A 22,387-nucleotide genomic window follows, 5' to 3' on the forward strand; every position below is an offset into this window, starting at 1 on the left:
TTATGCAGAATATTCCTTGACCATGGCGCGATATACTTAGTTTTTATACAAAACAGACACCCATTTTTTTTAAAGCATGGTGTTGCACACCACACGCAGCAAACTATGGTACAACTACTATTAGAGAAGGTTTAATCTTTTCGTCATAGAATTTTATTTTACCAGCAGTAAGTATCCTTAATCAATACTTTGAATTTCGAATCATTAGTATTTGTTTTATAAGCCATTCAGTTGCTTCACGCGTTACTCTTATCTATTTTGTTTTGCTGTTTTGCAGGTCGTCCCTGTCTCAAAGTTTTTAAGTTTTATAGATACGGCGCATTATTGTTAATCAATGCATGTCACTCTGGTTTCTAATTCTTCCTTCTATTAATTTTCTGATTCTCAAACCTAGCCGACGTTATAGTTTTCTCTAATGAGATAATCTCTTCTAACATTATTTTTTTTTATTTTTCTTTTTCTTATCAAAAGTTTCTTCAAGCTTAGTAACCATCTCGTTCAGCTTGAGAACGAGGACAGGAAAGCTGTACCCTAGTCATCGAGTCTGTACGGGAGAAGTTCGAAGTTGTTCTGACATTATTTTGCTGAATATATCTTGCATACCTGCGTTTCCTCTGTCACTAACTGTTTGTAATATATAGCAAACGAAGGCGCTCTTATTTGTATATGAGCTTCTCTTAGTTGTCCTGGAGTTTATTAGCCTCTCTTTTGGAAACCCCTCAATGAGCCTTGCTTTACTCAATAAACTATTTCTATAAGCTTATATTTACATTATCCAGTGTCTTTGTCTGTGATAACACTACGTATCGATTTTGTACTATATAACTCATAATACAAATGACGCCAAATCGAGGCGCCAGCGGGGTTTGTTAATTTATATTTAAATATTTAATCGTACGATGGCCTAAAATTATATAAGGAATAAGGAATCATTCTTTGAGTATTATGAGGTGATAATTTCGGTCGGGGCGTGATCAAATCCAATAAAGCCCGAAGGGCTTTATGATAGATTTGATCACGCCCCGACCGAATTATCACCTCATAATATTCAAAGAATGATTCCTTATTACTTATATTTATATAATTTTAAACCATCATACTATTAAATATTATATTATAAATAAGCAAACCTCACTGGCGCCTCAATTTGGCGTCATTTGTATTATGGGTTATATAGTACAAATCAATACATAGTGTTATCACAGGCAAAGACAATGGAAAATGTAAATATATAAATATAAGTAATAAGGAATCATTCTTTGCATATTATGTGGTGATAATTTCGGTCGGGGCGTGATCAAATTTATCATAAAGCCCTTCGGGCTTTATTGGATTTGATCACGCCCCGACCAAAATTATCACCTCATAATATTCAAAGAATGATTCCTTATTCCTTATATATAGACTCCTCGTTGTTTTTTGTAATTGTGATAAAAGTTTCTATGTAAAGGTCCTTATTTAGTAAGGATTTAAGTTGGGCATCAATACAATCGGCCCAGTTCTGACTATCATCGTCTTGAACCGAGTAGCTGTCTGAATCTGAGTGAGAACTCAGGATTTTAATATTTATCGATTCTCCTGTTACAAACCAATCAGACTTCTAAATTGTACCTGTATTATAATAAATATAAACGAATACTTGCTGGATTTAAGAGTCTAGACACCATTTTGTTAGGTTAATGTGTGCTTCTAGCGATTTTTCTCTGATATTATTTTCTCGCGTTTACTTAGAAATCTACAGTATACCCAAACATTCTTTAGGGAGTGCAGGTATGAAAAAAATCTGAAGAAAATTGAGGCTTTATTGGCATAGATAAATAAATATGGGTTCAAAAAGCCGTTATAAGAAAAGTTAAGTTTCTCGATAAAGATTTAATTCAGTAATGTTATATTGTATACAAATATCGCACGCGCTTCCACAATTTTATAAACAACCCAACACCAACATATATACAACTAGAGCCGAGCTCGTTGCAAAGCAACGAGTAGGTCTTCCTTCGCAACTTCGTGTCGCGAAAGGATTGTCCATCAGTCTGACTAAAACACCTCCTTCTCCTGACACTTGTCAGAGCCTGACAGACCCAGTATTGATAAAAGGTCATCTTTACACGACCATTTCTTCTTACCAATTAGAGCTTTAGAAAACTGATTGGAACTCTTCAAATGGAGACAAAAAAGATAAATTCATGCCCGTTTTCTATGTAACCTCTAAATTGAGTATTGCACCACTCATTAAACAGATAAAGGCATATCTTTGCTAAGTAGGTGTTTATTTAGATTGTATGCAAATGTGGAGGTCAAGTGGAGATAGTCTGTTATTGATACAGGTCTATCAGAACCTTGCGAGTGTAAGGAGAAGGGAAATGGTTTTTAATGATACTGGATTATCAATATGATAATAGTAAGTTCAAGAAATCGAAAACGAGACTCAATTTCAAAGTATTATTTTCATACCAGGCAAGTTCTTCGTTTAACTTACTTCAAGTTTAGGATAACTTTAAAAAGTACATCATTTATGTACATGTATAATTAATTTAATTATAATAAAAGTGTGGATGTGGCGGTGGGGGAAATGACCCAAAAATCAATTTTCTAAGCGTTAACTTAAGGGAAATTTTGGTTGAGAGAAAGGGGGGGGGGGGCATTGCTCCCACTGGACCATCTAAAAGGTACTGTTAGCATGCTCACAAATGATATCCCCACTAAGAAAGAAGTCATTACTCACGTATTTCTCTATTAGAGAATAGTGGATGGTTCTTTTTTTTAGCGAGTCAGACAAGGCAGGGTATATTTACAGGTCACAAGTATTCTTTATGTCAAACTCTAGCTTTTACTCATTTCCATTAATACAAGATATGACACATGTTTGATATGACTTTGAACTTGCGCAACTGACCCTGGGCCAAGTTCATGACACATCATCGGTCATCAGGAATCTTTACATGAAATAGAAACTCCCAATGTTTCTCCTTAAATTACTTAGGGACAAATCATTACACACCCTCAGGTCATAAGCAATCTTTGTGTGAAGTAAGAAATTCCAAAGTGGACCGGAAACAAATTTTGCACTTTTCCTGCCAGTAACCTTTACTTTGTCCAAATGACCTTGGGTTTAGCTCATGACGCTTCTGATAATGATAGGTAATGAGTAATATTTGTACGAAGTAAGAACACTTCCAATGTTTTTCCATCAGAAAGATATAGACCGGACACGACGTACGGACGGACAAGGTGTTTTTTATTTAACCCCCCCCCCCTCAATTTTTTTTCGTGGGGTATAAAAATCCTTTTCGCCCGTTTTGTGCGGCACAAAAAAAGACCTATATTTTTCAATTATTTCTATCATATCACATATAAATATACATGTAAATGTATGATTTGTATGCATATTTGAGTTCTTCTCATCATCGTCGGAAAGGATAAGAAACCCTTGGGGTCCAATAATGTCTTTTCATGGGCATTTGTCAATTTGCATCACTAAATGATTTCCAAGCGGTAAGCTATCAAAGCTTTTGAGATGTTACATGTAGATATTGAATTTCTATAGATTTAAATTTAAGGTTAGGAAAAACAACACTTTTTATACAGTAAAAGAAAAATCTAAAATAGCTTTATGTACGCGTACACATAAATAAGAAGATGTAGCGAAAGCTATAAAGACTTTATTTCTTCTGTTCTAGACTTTTTCAGAGTTAACAAGCTACAAGTTAACAATCTCCCATTTTGACAAGCTAGATTAAAAATAAAATATTCAGCTGAGTTTTAGGTCACTTAATCTGCATTACAACCTCATACTACACACCTTCAATGATTTTTTTTTTTATCAATTTGCATATAACAATAAGTAAAATCCCCAAGAACAAATATCTATCGCAATTAAATGCATACATTTTTGGAAGGCAGAAAAGTCGCTATATTATAGTCTGCAAGTCAATTGAACTACTACAATTATTTCAAAGAAATAAGAAACTGTAGACACTTGCAGTACTCTGATGATTTAATGACGATCGACCGACTTTATTGCTTAATGTAGTCGTATATCATTACTTCTAATCCTGAGAACAAATTTTATTTAATCTTTGACTTAAAACTGTTAACTTATAAAACCAGAGACATAAATAACTTATTAAGTTATTTATGTCTCTGATAATATATATTTTATTCTGTTCATAACTATATAAGTTTAGCGTGTTCAACAGGTTAATTTTTTAGCCACATTCTCAGATTACGATATCGCACCTTTAAGGTGAGGTTGATTGACATCGAATATTTAGACTCTTATTGTTTAACAATTGACCGCTGCAGTGAAAGCATCCTTCAATTATTTATCAATTGCTGGTCTGCAGCCCGGGGGCAATATTCTGAGCTATGTGCGCTGACGCGACACGAGATTTTCGGTCGCACGTGGAGCGGATTGACTTAGCATAGACTGACCGAATAAACACACGGGTGGGAAAGTGACATACATTGAGGAGAAAAATGTACACATGTTAAGTAGTCGCCAAAAATAGGTCTTCGCCACATTTGGAAAAAAAATAAAGCCCTTGCACTGTGATCAAGAAACCGATAAAATCTAAACAAATCTTGTTTAAAAACTCAGGTGAACATTCTAAAAATAATTACTTAATCCCTCAATTCTGGACAATTCTTTTATCGTGTCAGCCTCTACCGCCCATCGCAACTTCTCGGGCCTTTCCGGGAAGCTCGGAAAAACACTTCGAATGTATTACCTAGGCGTCCATGACAACCCCCCTTTTTATAAAACTTGATATAATTACAACACATTTTATGATCTGTTGAGATGTGAGCTATACTTCATTAAAGGTATCAATATACAATAAAATATAACACAGAAACGACATACAAGACTTCTTACCGATACTTATTTTAATGGGAAGCGACTCCATTTTGTATAAAATTCTAACATCCGGTGATGTTAATACATCGAGGTGTTTTTCCAAACTTGCCGGAAAGGCCAGAGAAGTTGCAATTGCCTCTACCGCATGTGTTAATTTGATATTTGATTTTTTTTTATCCTGCCTTGAACGCTTGGGGACTGTTTCATTTTCTAAATTCGGCTAAATAATGCTTCCAATTTTGGGTTCTCTCTCTCTCTCTCTCTCTCTCTCTCTCTCTCTCTCTCTCTCTCTCTCTCTCTCATTTTATGTGCAACCTTATGAAGATGTCAACTACTTTCTACGATATCTATAAAACCTATCAGCAGTATTTAGTGGAAATATTCGTGGGTAAATAAAAAAATCTTAAATTGAAACACAAGTCAATCTTACATGTACCGGTCAAAATCTCGAAAAAACAAATAGTTGGAATCGTACAAAATATCAATAAACATGCACGTGTGATAAAGTACATGTAGAAGAACACGAAGCTACCGCAGATCACTTGTCCACTCGCGCGGGATCTCCTTGGCTACATGTATGTTCTTGGGGTGATCATCATTTTAAGGTCTAATCTTTGTGGTTTTTCGTTGTTTATCTATAACATTATTAGTACATGTATAGTTTTTAGAACATTTTAGAATTACAAATTCACTATTGATTTATGTCTGATGATGTTTCTGATTTGGAATAATATCGCTTTTATCAATTTTTAGAGGGGCTTCTCAATTCACATTCTAATGTTTAATTAAATAAATTGAAGATGAACAAACTAACTGAAACAGTTCTGTATCTTGTTATTAGATAACCGCTGACCTCTAGGTAGTGCAGCCGCGACCGATTTCCTCAGCCGCGGATGAGGGATCGGATAACTTACGTAATGTTAAAACACATGTAGAGAGCTCAGAACCCAGGAAGATTTACAATGTTTGCAGTATGATGACTAAACTCTAATTAATATAAGTTTTCCCCCTTTAATCCCACAGTTGATCTATCTGTCTGATACTGCTTCAGTTCGAGAATGGCATTGCTTTTATGATTAAACAGAACGATTTCTTATTGACACTCTTTCGTTTAATTCAAATTAAGAAGAGTAAGCTTAAATGTCATTGTGTACGATTCTTGTGTTTGCGGGTAAATAAAATCACATATGACACACGCGATTCTTGTGTATTAGATAACCGCTGACCGCTAGGTAGTCCAGCCGCGACCTTGGCGATCGATTTTCTCGGCCGCGGGCGAGATGGGTTATGTAAATACGCACACAACTAAGACTTTAGGTCGATTTGAAATGCTTGCAGTAACATGACTCAAATTTATTTCATGGAAGTTATTATTTTTTTAAATCTAGTTTATGTATCTCACTAGATAAGAAAAAGAACGTTTATATTTTCTCGTTTTTGATTTTCTTAACGGTTGTCCACTATAGGACCTAAACAGAGGTGACTCCAAAAAAAAAGGCTGTAAGAAAAACATGTACACGTATACTTTTTAGACACTTTTTCAAATGAATCAAAGCATCCCGTATATGCTGGTACACTTTCAGCTGTTAATTTATGTACGTTATGCGCACAAAGACAATTCGCTTACTTGCCAAATGAATACAGGTACATGTTAACAAGACAAGCTTTTTACACTCATATTACGCATTACCGGTACAAAATAATTTTGTAACGACATTGATAACACAATAATGAACAACTTTTCTATCGACAGCTATAGCGAAATATTAACCATTTTTGAGTTATAAAACGAAAACTTTTAAGGGCTCTAGACCCCTAATTTAAGGGGCCAGCCCTTTTTCAATGGTGTCAAGTAAAAGCCCTTGATATTTTGCACATATTTTGTTCTATATGTGTTTAGGGAAAATTTTAAACTAAAGAGCTACATAACAAAAACACAACCAAATATCGGCATTTTTTGAAACACAAATTCAAATTAATTTTTTGAAACTTTAAAGGAGGAAAATTGTGAAAACAAAACTCGGAGGACAACGTTCAAACTCTCTATTTTTATATTTTGTGACTTTGTAACACATGCTGTGAGCGGTTTCAGAGCCTATGCGTGCACAAGAATGCCTATATTTTTCGGAAAAAGGGGAATAACTCGGTACCGGAAGTGTCGATTTCAACGATTTTCCGTAGATATTGAGAAATAGTAACTACCAATAAGCTCTGAAAATTTGAACTTTATAGGACAACAAACAAACAAGATATTTGAGTTTAAAAAAACGTCTAGAAGAAAAAAAAGAATAACTAGAGCAAAGCTCGTTGCAAAGCAACGAGTGGGTTTTCCGCTAATGTCGAAAGCAACGCTAGAAGTACGTCTAAGAAGCAGAGTTCTTAATCTAGTAACAAAGAAACCTAAGTAAAAAAAGATAAAAAAAATCGAATGATTCTTGGTACAACTTAACATGATCCGAATGTTTTTAAGTACGACTTAACCAAAAACCCTTAACCATTTCAAGAACGACTTAACAAAAAAAACCAATGTGTTTAAGTACGACTTAACAAATTTGACTTCATTTTAGGTACAAGTTTACTTTACCTTGAACTAACATCTTTTTTCTTAACCCAGAATGCAAAATTAAAATTTACGTAAAAAATCAATTTTGTTTAAAACATAATTCTGAGCAACTTTTCCTCTTCACTGCTTTTCAAAAGGTTGACCTTTCGTACTGTGTGCTCGTTACGTCAGTAATTGTCAGAAACTTATCGATGTTAAGTTTACTTTACTGTACTTCTGTGAATATTTTCTATGTAAAATTACTATGAACCAGACAACATTGAAATGGTGAACATTTCAAAGGGCCCCGCTTATGTTATTTCAGAGAATTCTGCTTTGACCTTGACCTATAACTTGAAATTTTTCCAGCTGGCATAGAACTTTTAATTCAATTTCATTCCCCCTAACATACATGCATTTTTGTTCAATCTGACCAAGATTAAGCATATTTGGAAAATAATATACTATTTAAAACTAATTTTAAAAAGATCTGCTATGACCTTCACATTGACAGACTTGGTTCAAGGTCACTGCACGCTATTAACCAATAAACTCTGTAAAGGTAAAATATTAGCCAAATAGGGGCTAAAAGGAGAGTATATCTATGCTCTTAAAATATGGATTTTTGTGTGATCTGATATGACCTTGACTCTTCATCTACAAATATCATTCGAGGTCATTGCATATATTTTGAACAAAGGCATCATGTGGGTAAAGTATGAGGCTGAATGGAGCAAAGGGAGAGAAGATATACTCCGGACAAGGATTTTTAAAAATATAATTCTGATATGACCTTCACAGTTTCTTTTCACTGAAAATAGGTTCAAGGTCACTACACACCCTTTCACCCTTTACTCAAAAGCTCTGCTTATGTGAAGTCTGAGCCAAAAAGGGGTTAGTAGAAATTATATATGCTCTCAAAAAAGGATTTTTGCATGATCCGATATGATCTTCACCCGTTACCTAGAAATTTCATGCAAGGTCACTGCACATCGTTTAACCATAGAGACACTCTGTGAGTATTAGCCAGATTGGACCAAAGGGAAAAAAGATATGCCCCAGACAAGGATTTTATATATATAATTCTGCTATGACCTTAACCTTATACCTAAAAACATGGTTCAAGGTCACTGCACATCCTTCAACCAAAGGAACCCTGTGGATGAGGTATGAGCCAGATTGGGCCAAGGGGAGAGAAGCTATGCTCCTGTCAAGCCATCTCGGATGGACAGACCGACAAATTGATCACTAGAAGGCGCCCGCATAAACATGCCTTTTTATCTAAAATAGTATCCATGCTATCTGCCCATGGTGAATAGTCATCAAAGCCATTCATTAGCAGAATTTGATTTCCCTCCTTTTTAAGGTGGTATGGGACATCTGTCGATATTAATGTGGATTAAGGTGGCTCACTACACCGTGAAATATTTTCTCCAATCAGCAGACAATTACTTGACTATGATAGATATCATAATGGATAAGAAGTATTTAAGTCTAATAGGCAAAAAAATGTGCAATTTTGGATGAAAAATTACATTTTCAAAAATTTAATTCAGTTAACATGAACAAAAGCTCCAGGCAGATTCGAACTCATGATCTGCGGTTCAGAAGCCTAATACTTTAGCCACTTGGCTACGACGATATACAACCCAATCGAACGATTTAAACAGTTTAACAAAACATTTAAATCGCCATCTTGTGACGTAGTGTCTCAAAAAGTATAAGTGTAGGTGTAGTGAGGTACCTTAAAGTACTATATAATTGAAAACTTTTCACCGGTTTAGAATTTTCAAATTTTACAATATTTAACCAAAAAATAGCTTTTAAAAATATTTGAAAAGGTAAAAATTGTAAAAACCCCAGCGGGATTCGAACTCATGACTTACAGGTTCCTAGTAAACCCTCTAACCCACTGTGCTAAGGAGTTAGGTGACCATTTTTGAGAAGAAACTACATGTACTTATATAATTACACTTTATTTTATTGTTTATTTCGATAAACAATACGTCTCAACATGGAAGTGTCCCATATCACCTTAAACTCGGAATACCTCTGACCTAATAAGATCGCCGCATTAAATACAAAGTTTGATTTAACTCTAATTTGTTTATCATCAAGAAATTCTGCATCGCTGACAAATAAAGTTTTCTTCTGTATAATGAAATACCAATTAACTGACTTTTCGGACAATAGCAAGTTTATTGTCCCATTCAACAGCTACTATTTCCCTTGGCTTTGCCTCATTAAATATTTGCTGTCTTGGGGGACAATAAACTTGCTATTGTCCTCATACCCAGTAAATACTAAATAGGCATATAATATCCCATCCACCTACATTTCATGTTATATAACCTCCCATTTGTAACCTTCAATTTCACTGTAAAGTCAACATATCTGTCATAGTCGCAAGTTTCACAATTTATTTCTGCTTCTCATGTACTTAAAATTAGGGGCCTTAAAATTGCTTACCAATATTCCAACAAGAGACATCCCTCTAACTATTGGTAATCATTAAAATTCATTTCATGAATCTACGCAACAATGATAAACCTTCAAGTACAGTCACTCTCAATTTTACAAAAATATTGACGGTACTTTATCCGAAACTGTTCCTTGTATCTTTAACTTAGTACACTAACATTTTTATGAAAAGACGGTTTGTCTTAGAATAAGAAAGCTAATGCAATTCTGAGAAAAAGAATACCACATATTGCCAATTCCATTGAGGTTTAATAAAAATATGGCCATTTAAGTGAACCCACCATTTCCAATTTCCTTTAGTAAACACAGATTTACAGGGTTCTCCATTGTAAAACATCTTTACCTGACCTTTTAGAGGTCAACTTTTGTTCAACCACCTTTAAAAAGAAACCTTATTCAATACAACATATGCCTACATGATATAATCATGAAAAAAGCTTCACATCACTTAGAAATACCCTTACATGTATACCCCCCACCCCCCAATCTTTTGATTTTCATAAAAAGTCATGGTTTGAAATGTTTTACCTAATTTTATGAAACATGTGGCAATTTCCTTGAGTCATTTCTCACACATATTTGAAAACAATCATCAATGATTCTAAAATGTGATCTTTATTTGTTTATTGTATGATTTGTACCATTTTAATTAACAAATAGACAGCTGTCCTGCTTGTGATTTCTTGTTTTCATGAAAAAAGTAAGCTATCAATCATATTTAGTGAATATCTAATCTATTCTGATTTCTAGTCTTCTTCTAACCATGCTAAAACAGTAAGTTACAACCTACAAGTTAGACATCTGCCTTAAATTAGAATTAAATTCAAACACACCCAGGTAGCTGGAGACAGAGTTGATTTCAATGAAAAATGTTCAAATTTGACATGTTTTTCTACTTTTTTATGCATATATACCTTAGAAAGGTAGAAATAGGTTGTTTCTTGTTCATTTCAAAAGTAATTATCATAGCAGATGTTATTTCAAAGTCAAATGTACATTTACATATCCTACATGTAATCTTAATGCAGACAATTAAATAGAGGGGGGGGGGGGGGGGTTCAATTATGTAAACACATCTAAATATCTTTATGAAATAAAAAATAAAGGAAACATAATTGTATACTTTTATTGAAAAACAAATTTTCACAGCAATTATGAATTTCTTTAAACAGCCTTAATTTTGTTTTCATAATTTCTTATCAAACACAAACCACAACATGGCATGATGCTTTCTTCAAGTTCCATTATTGTTCATGCATTATCGGATTTAATTTGAATTACCGGTAAATAGTCTGTAGAACACAAGGAATATGCATGTGGATAGAGGTGACAGGTTAATCTCAGGAGCTGACCCACAAGAATCAACAGGTACCGGTAAAAGCCATGTGGTAACAAGAGTCTGTTTTGAGCTGAAATAAATAAAAAAAATAATTAGCTGTGTTTACATACATGTACTAGTAATAGCTGTGTTTACATTAACATATGCATAGTATTTCTGTAAAAAATACACTGACCATGCAGTGTAATAAGTATGACATATCCCAATACATGACATAAAATTTAGGCAGTACAAGATCAAAAATTTGCATATCAAGTCATAATATAATATTAAAAAATTTTCATAGGTATAAACACTTATCAAATTGAGAAAGAGAGAGAGTTTGAGAGAGAGAGAGAGTTTATTACCATACTTGTAGTGCAACAGTCAATATTTCAATTCGTAAATTACAAACGAATATTACCCAGCGAACAGCGTCAAAGTACATGTACTGGTATTAGCTTCTGGTATACCATTTTTTATCAATTCTACTGTGTATTTTTTGTTTGCAAATAAATTTAGCGAGGGTTTTTGTTTATTTTCTTATAAATTACATGTTTTAAAAACAATACTACGTGTAATAAGCATAAAACATGTATGATTAAACTTAATGAAGAATTTTTAATAGATTATTTTTCAAAGAATGTGGTACATTACATGTATGTCAATCTTTATAAAACTAGCGTATATTTCGTGCGCCATAAATTGCAAGTTTTTTGTAAATATCATTTACTTGCATGATAGGTATATATGGTCTAACCAAAATTTTCTTCATAAAGCTACAGCTGTATGTACCACATATATGTTTTGTCACAAGTATACATTTTAAAAAAAAATACCCACATTCCAACAGTTTAAATAAACTCAACTCATTCTCTGATAAGTTCATTGTGTTTTGTGCGTGCATATCTAATTTGTCTGCTGCAACAGCAGCCAATCAGCGGTAAGCTGAATCCACAAAAAGAAAGTTTGTGTTTTAGGAGCGGGTAAATTGTTTATGCGACACTGTCAAGAAAACCACACCAAATAATAACAAGAAACATAAATATTCACTTAAATGTATTCTGTTGTAAAGTAAAGGTTTTTAACACTTATTGCATCTTGCAAAACATGTGATGACCTTAATCATCTGTCATATATCTGATATACATGTATATGTAAAAGATGGGAGAAATAACGACGGAGCAAACTGGGATTCGAACCTGGCCCTCTGAATCTCTAGTCAAGTGCTCTACCAACTGAGCTACATGTATCTGGCACCGGTATTCAAACCAGTCTGACCGTCACATTCCTCCCCCTTATATAATCTTCACCCTCGAAGATCATCCCTGGCAGGATCGAGTTAACCTGTTAGTTCCAGGGGTTGGTCACAACACCAATATTGTAACAGGATGGGAGAAATAATGAAGGGATTTGAACCTGGGCCCCCTGAATCTCTAGTCAGCTGCTCTACCAACTGAGCTATCTGGCACTGGTATTCAAACCGGTCATATCGTCACATTTATAAAGAATTATTTTAAACAATGTTGTTCAATTAAAAATAACACTCGCAACCTTCAGTTTTTGTCTGCAATTAATCAATATTGGCGTGCGATCAGTTCTCGCCGAGTACCATTTCTCACCAGTGCATTGTTACGTCATTTTATCAACACATAAAATTATATACGAAAATATGATGTAACAGTGCACCAGCGAGAAATGGTCCTCGGCGAGAACTGCTCGCACGCCAGTACTGCCAGTAGTCAGATTAAAAAAAGAGAATAAAAAATTACATTTAAAACATTAACAAGGACAATTTAAGTACACATCATAACTGCTAAACAAGAAAAATTATGTGAACTGGTAGAATGGTAGGCATAGTTCTAACTTGTAACTTACATGTACAAGTACATGTACCGGGTACCCGTTGGTCTGCTATACCTCTTTAATGATACAATGATCAGCATCATAAAGATATTAAAGTCATGTTTTAACTCTGAAGTCTGAAGTATACAATTTTATTTACTTGAAGTTATGTCTACAGGGTATTCATGACTACATTTGGAGTCCTCTGCACAAGAATATATGATATGTTTCTAATTAGACCCTGCTTTGAATTTTGAGTTGAAAATTCACAATCTGTTATTTTTTTAAATAGATAAATTCAGTTACCCTTTCCAGTCCCCCATGAACCTCGAGCGAGTCTAAACACCCATGAAACATGTAAAAATTACACGTTAGTAAACAAACACCCACACCATAACAAAAACATCTAACAGTGTGCACGTACTTACATGTACATCTATACTATATACTAAATTTTAACCAGTTAACAAGAAACTTTAAAAGGAGTAAAAGCCTCACCTTCTTCAGTAACATCCACATAAATCACACACTTTAATGTCCATCTTTTCTCCTTTATTACTCGTAGCTTATCAACGGCTGATCGTCGACAGAAGTGTGGCTGTCAGAATTTCCTCGTAAACGATTCACACGAGAAAAATATCCTCCTTAAACAAATATGTAGTATTGTTCCCTGTGCATGTTCATATGTTTCACAGCAAATTGAAAATGCATGTGTACACCGAAAGAATACACAACTTCTCTTCTGCATTACGCTCTCTCTTTTCTACAATGCCGTTCGTTACTGTTTACATTCGGCGCGCGCGCGCGGGGGTCACAAACAGGGGCGCCCCGACAAATAGTTGCACATAGAACGTTTAAATAATGTGTGTTCATTGAATTCATAAATGATATAGATGAAAAAAATGAAATTGAATCACAACAATTTATCTAAGACGCAACACAACGTAATGCAGTAAATGCCTGGGCCTTAAAGTGGCATTTGTTCGCTTGTGTGTCTATGTAGACATATTAACTCGTTCATGTACGATTCTCACATATTTGTTTTCTGAAATTTGAAAAAAAATATAGGACAGAACTTGTTTAATTTGATACCAAATGACATTATTTAATATATTAACAATAACTAAATTAATTTTTTTTCATAAAATGATAACGATTTTTGCTATCAGAAAAATACGTGTATGAGCTGCTGACCCCTAATTATAGGGGCCAGCCCTTTTTTCTTAATTTTAAATGAAAGCTCTCGTTATTCTAAACAACTTTTGTTCTATATGTATTAACAAAATATTTTTAGTTTAAAGGTTATAATACAAAAAGCAACAAAATTTCAGCCCCGAAAAAATCTTAAACTTTGGCGACAAATAGCTCAAAAACTAACAAAGAAATTACCAAAATTTTCATGCCAGCAAAACTATAAAATGTTACCGACAATTTCGCCAAATTTTAAGCATCTATCATCTGTTGTTCCCGAGATCAACTCTGGACAAAAGACCCCCCAATTTTCAATTAAAGGGCAATAACTCATAACCGGAAGTAAATTTTAAAAATTTGAAAAAAACGTCTAGAGATATTAATATCATCTACATACCCTGAAAGTTTCATAGCAATCAGACAAAAAATGTTCGAGAAATCTCGTGCACAAAATTTGCGGGAAAAAAAAAAAATAACTAGAGCAAAGCTCGTTGCAAAGCAACGAGTGGGTTTTCCGCTAATGTCGAAAGCAACGCTAGAAGTACGTCTAAGAAGCAGAGTTCTTAATCTAGTAACAAAGAAACCTAAGTACAAAAAGATAAAAAAAAATCGAATGATTCTTGGTACAACTTAACATGATCCGAATGTTTTTAAGTACGACTTAACCAAAAACCCTTAACCATTTCAAGAACGACTTAACAAAAAAACCCAATGTGTTTAAGTACGACTTAACAAATTTGACTTCATTTTAGGTACAAGTTTACTTTACCTTGAACTAACATCTTTTTTCTGAACCCAGAATGCAAAATTAAAATTTATGTAAAAAATCAATTTTGTTTAAAACATAATTCTGAGCAAATTTTCCTCTTCACTGCTTTTCAAAGGGTTGACCTTTCGTACTGTGTGCTCGTTGCGTCATTAATTGTCAGAAACTTATCGATGTAAAGTTTACTTTACTGTACTTCTGTGAATATTTTCTATGTAAAATTACTATGAACCAGACAACATTGAAATGGTGAACATTTCAAAGGGCCCCGCTTATGTTATTTCATAGAATTCTGCTTTGACCTTGACCTATAACTTGAAATTTTTCCAGCTGGCATAGAACTTTTAATTCAATTTCATTCCCCCTAACATACATGCATTTTTGTTCAATCTGACCAAGATTAAGCATATTTGGAAAATAATCTACTATTTAAAACTAATTTTAAAAAGATCTGCTATGACCTTCACATTGACAGACTTGGTTCAAGGTCACTGCACGCCATTAACCAATAAACTCTGTAAAGGTAAAATATTAGCCAAATAGGGGCTAAAAGGAGAGTATATCTATGCTCTTAAAATATGGATTTTTGTGTGATCTGATATGACCTTGACTCTTCATCTACAAATATCATTCGAGGTCATTGCATATATTTTGAACAAAGGCATCATGTGGGTAAAGTATGAGGCTGAATGGAGCAAAGGGAGAGAAGATATACTCCGGACAAGGATTTTTAAAAATATAATTCTGATATGACCTTCACAGTTTCTTTTCACTGAAAATAGGTTCAAGGTCACTACACACCCTTTCACCCTTTACTCAAAAGCTCTGCTTATGTGAAGTCTGAGCCAAATAGGGGTTAGTAGAAATTATATATGCTCGCAAAAAAGGATGTTTGCATGATCCGATATGATCTTCACACGTTACCTAGAAATTTCATGCAAGGTCACTGCACATCGTTTAACCATAGAGACACTCTGTGAGTATAAGCCAGATTGGACCAAAGGGAAAAAAGATATGCCCCAGACAAGGATTTTATATATATAATTCTGCTATGACCTTAACCTTATACCTAAAAACATGGTTCAAGGTCACTGCACATCCTTCAACCAAAGGAACCCTGTGGATGAGGTATGAGCCAGATTGGGCCAAGGGGAGAGAAGCTATGCTCCTGTCAAGCCAATCTCGGATGGACAGACCGACAAATTGATCACTAGAAGGCGCCCGCATAAACATGCCTTTTTATCTAAAATAGTATCCATGCTATCTGCCCATGGTGAATAGTCATCAAAACCATTCATTAGCAGAATTTGATTTCCCTCCTTTTTAAGGTGGTATGGGACATCTGTCGATATTAATGTGGATTAAAGTACTATATAATTGAAAACTTTTCACCGGTTTAGAATTTTCAAATTTTACAATATTTAACCAAAAAATAGCTTTTAAAAATATTTGAAAAGGTAAAAATTGTAAAAACCCCAGCGGGATTCGAACTCATGACTTACAGGTTCCTAGTAAACCCTCTAACCCACTGTGCTAAGGAGTTAGGTGACCATTTTTGAGAAGAAACTACATGTACTTATATAATTACACTTTATTTTATTGTTTATTTCGATAAACAATACGTCACAACATGGAAGTGTCCCATATCACCTTAAACTCGGAACACCTCTGACCTAATAAGATCGCCGCATTAAATACAAAGTTTGATTTAACTCTAATTTGTTTATCATCAAGAAATTCTGCATCGCTGACAAATAAAGTTTTCTTCTGTATAATGAAATACCAATTAACTGACTATTCAGACAATAGCAAGTTTATTGTCCCATTCAACAGCTACTATTTTCCTTGGCTTTGCCTCATTAAATATTTGCTGTCTTGGGGGACAATAAACTTGCTATTGTCCTCATACCCAGTAAATACTAAATAGGCATATAATATCCCATCCACCTACATTTCATGTTATATAACCTCCCGTTTGTAACCTTCAATTTCACTGTAAAGTCAACATATCTGTCATAGCCGCAAGTTTCACAATTTATTTCTGCTTCTCATGTACTTAAAATTAGGGGCCTTAATATTGCTTACCAATTCCAACAAGAGACATCCCTCTAACTATTGGTAATCATTAAAATTCATTTCATGAATCTACGCAACAATGATAAACCTTCAAGTACAGTCACTCTCAATTTTACAAAAATATTGACGGTACTTTATCCGAAACTGTTCCTTGTATCTTTAACTTAGTACACTAACATTTTTATGAAAAGACGGTTTGTCTTAGAATAAGAAAGCTAATGCAATTCTGAGAAAAAGAATACCACATATTGCCAATTCCATTGAGGTTTAATAAAAATATGGCCATTTAAGTGAACCCACCATTTCCAATTTCCTTTAGTAAACACAGATTTACAGGGTTCTCCATAGTAAAACATCTTTATCTGACCTTTTAGAGGTCAACTTTTGTTCAACCACCTTTAAAAAGAAACCTTATTCAATACAACATATGCCTACATGATATAATCATGATAAAAGCTTCACATCACTTAGAAATACCCTTACATGTATACCCCCCACCCCCCAATCTTTTGATTTTCATAAAAAGTCATGGTTTGAAATGTTTTACCTAATTTTATGAAACATGTGGCAATTTCCTTGAGTCATTTCTCACACATATTTGAAAACAATCATCAATGATTCTAAAATGTGATCTTTATTTGTTTATTGTATGATTTGTACCATTTTAATTAACAAATAGACAGCTGTCCTGCTTGTGATTTCTTGTTTTCATGAAAAAAGTAAGCTAACAATCATATTTAGTGAATATCTAATCTATTCTGATTTCTAGTCTTCTTCTAACCATGCTAAAACAGTAAGTTACAACCTACAAGTTAGACATCTGCCTTAAATTAGAATTAAATTCAAACACACCCAGGTAGCTGGAGACAGAGTTGATTTCAATGAAAAATGTTCAAATTTGACATGTTTTTCTACTTTTTTATGCATATATACCTTAGAAAGGTAGAAATAGGTTGTTTCTTGTTCATTTCAAAAGTAATTATCATAGCAGATGTTATTTCAAAGTCAAATGTACATTTACATATCCTACATGTAATCTTAATGCAGACAATTAAATAGAGGGGGGGGGGGGGTTCAATTATGTAAACACATCTAAATATCTTTATGAAATAAAAAATAAAGGAAACATAATTGTATACTTTTATTGAAAAACAAATTTTCACAGCAATTATGAATTTCTTTAAACAGCCTTAATTTTGTTTTCATAATTTCTTATCAAACACAAACCACAACATGGCATGATGCTTTCTTCAAGTTCCATTATTGTTCATGCATTATCGGATTTAATTTGAATTACCGGTAAATAGTCTGTAGAACACAAGGAATATGCATGTGGATAGAGGTGACAGGTTAATCTCAGGAGCTGACCCACAAGAATCAACAGGTACCGGTAAAAGCCATGTGGTAACAAGAGTCTGTTTTGAGCTGAAATAAATAAAAAAAATAATTAGCTGTGTTTACATACATGTACTAGTAATAGCTGTGTTTACATTAACATATGCATAGTATTCCTGTAAAAAATACACTGACCATGCAGTGTAATAAGTATGACATATCCCAATACATGACATAACATTTAGGCAGTACAAGATCAAAAATTTGCATATCAAGTCATAATATAATATTAAAAAATTTTCATAGGTATAAACACTTATCAAATTGAGAAAGAGAGAGAGTTTGAGAGAGAGAGAGTTTATTACCATACTTGTAGTGCAACAGTCAATATTTCAATTCGTAAATTACAAACGAATATTACCCACCGAACAGCGTCAAAGTACATGTACTGGTATTAGCTTCTGGTATACCATTTTTTATCAATTCTACTGTGTATATTTTGTTTGCAAATAAATTTAGCGAGGGTTTTTGTTTATTTTCTTATAAATTACATGTTTTAAAAACAATACTACGTGTAATAAGCATAAAACATGTATGAGTAAACTTAATGAAGAATTTTTAATAGATTATTTTTCAAAGAATGTGGTACATTAAATGTATGTCATTCTTTATAAAACTAGCATATATTTCGTGCGCCATAAATTGCAAGTTTTTTGTAAATATCATTTACTTGCATGATAGGTATATATGGTCTAACCAAAATTTTCTTCATAAAGCTACAGCTGTATGTACCACATATATGTTTTGTCACAAGTATACATTTTAAAAAAAAATACCCAAATTCCAACAGTTTAAATAAACTCAACTCATTCTCTGATAAGTTCATTGTGTTTTGTGCGTGCATATCTTATTTGTCTGCTGCAACAGCAGCCAATCAGCGGTAAGCTGAATCCACAAAAAAAAGTTTGTGTTTTAGGAGCGGGTAAATTGTTTATGCGACACTGTCAAGAAAACCACACCAAATAATAACAAGAAACATAAATATTCACTTAAATGTATTCTGTTGTAAAGTAAAGGTTTTTAACACTTATTGCATCTTGCAAAACATGTGATGACCTTAATCATCTGTCATATATCTGATATACATGTATATGTAAAAGATGGGAGAAATAACGACAGAACAAAGTGGGATTCGAACCTGGCCCTCTGAATCTCTAGTCAAGTGCTCTACCAACTGAGCTACATGTATCTGGCACCGGTATTCAAACCAGTCTGACTGTCACATTCCTCCCCCTTAAATGATCTTCACCCTCGAAGATCATCCCTGGCAGGATCGAGTTAACCTGTTCGTTCCAGGGGTTGGTCACAACACCAATATTGTAACAGGATGGGAGAAATAATGAAGGGATTTGAACCTGGGCCCCCTGAATCTCTAGTCAGGTGCTCTACCAACTGAGCTAGCTATCAATGATCGGCATCATAAAAAAAAAGAAAAGATATCAAAGTCATGTTTTAACTCTGAAGTCTGAAGTATACAATTTTATTTACTTGAAGTTATGTCTACAGGGTATTCATGACTACATTTGGAGACCTCTGCACAAGAATATATGATATGTTTCTAATTAGACCCTGCTTTGAATTTTGAGTTGAAAATTCACAATCTGTTATTTTTTTAAATAGATAAATTCAGTTACCCTTTCCAGTCCCCCATGAACCTCGAGCGAGTCTAAACACCCATGAAACATGTAAAAATTACACGTTAGTAAACAAACACCCACACCATAACAAAAACATCTAACAGTGTGCACGTACTTACATGTACATCTATACTATATACTAAATTTTAACCAGTTAACAAGAAACTTTAAAAGGAGTAAAAGCCTCACCTTCTTCAGTAACATCCACATAAATCACACACTTTAATGTCCATCTTTTCTCCTTTATTACTCGTAGCTTATCAACGGCTGATCGTCGACAGAAGTGTGGCTGTCAGAATTTCCTCGTAAACGATTCACACGAGAAAAATATCCTCCTTAAACAAATATGTAGTATTGTTCCCTGTGCATGTTCATATGTTTCACAGCAAATTGAAAATGCATGTGTACACCGAAAGAATACACAACTTCTCTTCTGCATTACGGCTCTCTCTTTTCTACAATGCCGTTCGTTACTGTTTACATTCGGCGCGCGCGCGCGGGGGTCACAAACAGAGGCGCCCCGACAAATAGTTGCACATAGAACGTTTAAATAATGTGTGTTCATTGAATTCATAAATGATATAGATGAAAAAAATGAAATTGAATCACAACAATTTATCTAAGACGCAACACAACGTAATGCAGTAAATGCCTGGGCCTTAATGTGGCATTTGTTCGCTTGTGTGTCTATGTAGACATATTAACTCGTTCATGTACGATTCTCACATATTTGTTTTATGAAATTTGAAAAAAAATATAGGTCAGAACTTGTTTAATTTGATACCAAATGACATTATTTAATATATTAACAATAACTAAATTAATTTTTTTCATAAAATGATAACGATTTTTGCTATCAGAAAAATACGTGTATGAGCTGCTGACCCCTAATTATAGGGGCCAGCCCTTTTTTCTTAATTTTAAATGAAAGCTCTCGTTATTCTAAACAACTTTTGTTCTATATGTATTAACAAAATATTTTTAGTTTAAAGGTTATAATACAAAAAGCAACAAAATTTCAGCCCCGAAAAAATCTTAAACTTTGGCGACAAATAGCTCAAAAACTAACAAAGAAATTACCAAAATTTTCATGCCAGCAAAATTATAACATGTTACCGACAATTTCGCCAAATTTCATGCATCTATCATCTGTAGTTCCCGAGATCAACTCTGGACAAAAGACCCCCCAATTTTCAATTAAAGGGCAATAACTCATAACCGGAAGTGAATTTTTAAAATTAGAAAAAAACGTCTAGAGATATTAATATCATCTACATACCCTGAAAGTTTCATAGCAATCAGACAAAAAATGTTCGAGAAATCTCGTGCACAAAATTTGCGGGAAAAAAAAAAAAATAATAATAAGAAACAGTAGAATAACAGAAGGGTTTTCCGTTGAAAAACGGAAAACCCTAATAATAAGAAACAGTAGAATAACAGAAGGGTTTTCCGTTGAAAAACGGAAAACCCTAAAAAGAATTATCAACAGAATCAGTACAAGGTCTTCCGTTGAAAACGGAAGACCTTAATAAAGCCTCCGAAGCTTCACTAGCTTTTCCTGAGTTATCGCTCTTTTTTTCTGGGCGATTTTCAAAATAAGCAAAGCAAAGAATTTTTTTTAAAGACTCCTAAGTACTTGATGTAATGCCCCTTTAAAGAAATAACTTGCAATAATATTAGAATTGTAGTAGGCTAGTTGAATATTTTTAAAAGTGTTCTAATATTACACAATGTTTTTAAAATCAAGTTCTTTTTGACATACAGCAATTTGCTGATGTATGACTCTGTCTGCATTATTTTACGCTTCGTTTACACAATACGAACAAGTGCTTGAGAACACCCACCTGAACCCCAGGGGTAGCCGCTTTATGAAATAAACACTGATAAATAAAGCGTTTGAAGGCAGGTTTAAGAAGTTCAAAGAATGCGTACATGTATATTCGTACACTGACAAACGGATTTAAAATGGCAATTTACGTATACATACTGATTCACCTTTAATTTGTCAGTGGTTATATGGACACGATCGGTCTTCTTAAGAATAAAGGAAGAAACTGCTAGGTATCTGTAAATTTTTATATATAAAAAATTGGACATGATAATTTTAAACTTATGTGATACTTCCTTAAGGTTAAATGAATATTTTTTGAATGCGTCTTGCAAATACTAGTACTATTTGGTTATCATTGTCACTGTTGCATCAATATTGTTAAAATAACAATGAATGAACGCTTTTTTTTCCTTCAATATATTCATAGTTACATAAAATTCTTTTTTG

General features: G+C 33.7%; 2 long non-coding RNA genes across 2 annotated transcripts; both read right to left on the bottom strand.

The window, feature by feature from the left end:
• Positions 1-10,991: 10,991 nt before the first annotated feature.
• Positions 10,992-14,480, bottom strand: LOC136271774 (uncharacterized). The gene is made up of 2 exons (XR_010709765.1): positions 13,543-14,480; positions 10,992-11,290 (listed from the first exon to the last, which is right to left on the bottom strand). It is a non-coding gene; the product is annotated as an uncharacterized lncRNA (long non-coding RNA).
• Positions 14,481-18,203: 3,723 nt separating this feature from the next.
• LOC136271663 (uncharacterized) lies at positions 18,204-21,189 on the bottom strand. The gene is made up of 2 exons (XR_010709595.1): positions 20,299-21,189; positions 18,204-18,502 (listed from the first exon to the last, which is right to left on the bottom strand). It is a non-coding gene; the product is annotated as an uncharacterized lncRNA (long non-coding RNA).
• Between the last annotated feature and the right edge of the window lie 1,198 nt (positions 21,190-22,387).

This window comes from Magallana gigas, chromosome 9 (assembly GCF_963853765.1).
Source record: "Magallana gigas chromosome 9, xbMagGiga1.1, whole genome shotgun sequence".
In the NCBI taxonomy this organism is placed as follows: Eukaryota; Metazoa; Mollusca; class Bivalvia; order Ostreida; family Ostreidae; genus Magallana; species Magallana gigas.